The sequence below is a fragment of the Carlito syrichta genome, unplaced genomic scaffold, assembly GCF_000164805.1.
Source record: "Carlito syrichta isolate Samal-C Ts95f unplaced genomic scaffold, Tarsius_syrichta-2.0.1 Scaffold313394, whole genome shotgun sequence".
In the NCBI taxonomy this organism is placed as follows: Eukaryota; Metazoa; Chordata; class Mammalia; order Primates; family Tarsiidae; genus Carlito; species Carlito syrichta.
The window spans coordinates 193,089-196,345 of NW_007257490.1; positions in this window are offsets into that span (position 1 = coordinate 193,089).

Below are 3,257 nucleotides of genomic sequence, written 5' to 3' on the forward strand. Positions count from 1 at the left end.
AATAAGGAGAGCAGCTATTGAAAAAAATTACAGGGTACAAAAGGCAGACAAAGGCACTAAAAAGACTCTGAATCATTCTAATTTTGATAGGGAGTGGGGGAAAGCATATCCAGCTTAACCAATTTACATCGTTTGGCTTTAGAAAATAAACATACAGCCGGCACGGTGGCTCATGCCTGTCATCCCAGCACTTTGGGAGGTTGAGGCAGGAGGACTGCTTAAGACCAGGAGTTTGAGACCAGCCTGGGCAACCCAGCGAGAACTCATCTCTACAAAAAGTTTTTAAAATTAGCCAGGTAGCCGGGCTCGGTGGCTCAGCCTGTAATCCCGCGCCTTTGGGAGGCTGAAGTGAGTGGATTGCCTGAGCCCGCGGGTTCGAGACCCGCCTGGGCAGGCAAGACCTCATCTCTACAATAAATCAAAAAATCAGCCGGGCGTGGTAGCGCATGCCTGTAATTCCGGCTACCCGGAAGGCTGAGGCGGAAGGATCGCCAGAGCCCAGCAGGTTGAGGCTGCGGTGGCCGGAAGCGGCCACTGCACTCCAGTCTGGGTGGCTGAGTGAGACTCCAACTCAAAAAAAAAGAAAAAAAGCAGAAATAAATAATTCCAAGAAAGAAATAACAAACTGGCAAGCATAGGAAGCAGAATTGACCAAGGAGAAGAAAAAAATATCAGAACTAGAAGAGCAAAATATGAAATTAACCCCATCTATTAAAATATAGAAAAAAATTTAAGAAGAAAATAGAAACTCTCCAAGAGATGTGTGATTTTTATTTTTTTTTTTGAGTTGGAGTCTCACTCTGTCGCCCAGAATGGAGTGCAGTGGCCGCTCCCGGCCACCACAGCCTCAACATGCTGGGCTCCTGCGATCCTTCCGCCTCAGCCTTCCGAGTAGCTGGAATTACAGGCATGCACTACCACGCCCAGCTGATTTTTTTATTTATTGTAGAGATGAGGTCTCGCTGCCCAGGCGGGTCATGAACCCGCGGGCTCAGGCAATCCACTCACCTCAGCCTCCCAAAGGCGGGGGATTACAGACTGAGCCACCGAGCCCAGCAAGAGATGTGTGATTTTATCAAGAAGGCGAACCTTCATCTGATCAGTATCCCTGAAGCAGAAAGATAAATGGAAAACACCTTGGAACAGACATTTCATGAAGTAATCCAATAAAACTTTCCTTATCTTGCTAGAAAGATGACTACATAACCCCAAGAGATTCAAAAAACCCCTGCAAGATAGATAGCTTATGAGAAAACCATCCCCCAGACACAGTAAATCACAAGGTAGGCATAAAAGAAAAAAATCAAAGGACAAAAAGTGTAGTCTAAAAAAGATCAGACTACTTAATTGGGAAGACCAATCAGAATTGTTCCAGACCCATCTGCAAAAGTATTACAGGCCAGAAGGGATTGAACTCCAATCTTTAATCTTCTCAAAGATAGACAATTTCAACCCAAAATTTCCTACCTAGCCAAACTAAGGTTCATCACCGATAGAGAATAAAAATTCTTCCCAAACAGTCCCAAAAAGAATATGCAGCTTCCAGATAAGCTCTACAGGAGATACTTAAAAAGGTGGTGTACACAGATGAAAAAAGAAACAAAAGAAAAACTATGCACTTCACAAGATCACAAACACAGAACCAACAGAGCATTCAGCATACCCACAAAAATGAAAACACACATATATATTAATGCACAATTTAAAAGCAGAACAGCCTTATAAGAGCCTTATGACAGGGACAAACTCTCACATTTCAATAATCAGCCTGAATGTGAATGAACTAAATCCACCACTGAAAAGACATAGAATGGTAAACTGGATAAAAAACCATGACACAACAAGATGCTTCCTTCAGGAAACTCAACTCACTACAAAAGACACTCACAGACTCAAACTTAGAGTATGGAAAATGAGCTTTCAGGAGAAAAGAAAATAAAAAATGCAAAATTTCAATTCTAGTATCAGATAAAACAGCTATCAAGTCATCAAAAATTTTAAAAATGTGGAAGTACACTATGTAATGATAAAAGATTAAATCCATCAACAAGATATATCCGTTATAAACATATATGCACCAAGTACAGAAGCACCAGTTTTTGTAAGCAATTACCAAATAAACTGAAAAACTCTAACATTATCATAACTGGGGACTTAATTACCTCCAATATGAACCTCAATAGATCACCAAGACAAAAACTTAATAAGGAGATCAGAAACTCAACTTGATGCTTGACCCAATGGTCTTAAGAGATACCTACAGAACAGTCTACCCAACAACAAAGGAATACATATTCTACTCATCACCACATGGAAAATACTCCAAGATCGACTACATCCTCAGTCACAAATCAAGCATAAACAAATTTCACAAGATTGAAATACTACCATGTATATTCTCAGACCACAGTGGAATAAGCATAAATGCTGCCACCAACAAGATCCCCCCAAAACACACAAATGCATGAACACAAAGCAGCATAAAGCTGAACAACTCCTGGGACAACACAGAAATCAAAACAAAAATGAAAAGATTCTTGGAAACAAATAAAAACAAAGACACATCTTACCAAAACCTCTGGGATGCCATGAAATTAGTACTAAGAGAGAAATTAATGGCTCTACACACACATCAAAAAAAAAAGAATCAAAACAGAAAGATCACAAGTTAACAGCCTAAAAAATTACCTAAGAGAGATAGTTAGGCAAGCCCACCAACTCTAACTTCAGCAAAAGAATCCAGATCAACAAAGTAAAAACCCAAATATAGTACATGAAAGAAAAAAATCAATGAAACAGAAAGCTAGTTCTTTGAAAGGATAATAAGACTGACAGACCCATACTCAGATTAAACAAGGAAAAGAAAGAAAAAGTTCAAATAAACACAATTGGAAACACAAAAGATCAAGTCACCACTGACCCCAAAGAAATACCAGATTATCAGATTTTACTATGTACAACTATATGGAAATAAACTCAAAAACCTAAATGAAATGGAGGACTTTCTAACATAACACAACCTCTCAAGGCTGAAAAAAAAGGAAATGGAGTCCCTAAATTGATCAATAACAACCTGGGAAATTGACTTCACCATAAGAAAAATGCCTACAAAAAAAAAGTTCTGTACCAGACGGCTTCCCAGCAGAATTCTACAAAACATACAAGGAGAAGCTGATACCAATCCTACTGAAAGTATTCCAAGCAATTGAGAAAGATGGAAGTCTTCTCAAATCATTTTATGATACCAGCATCACACT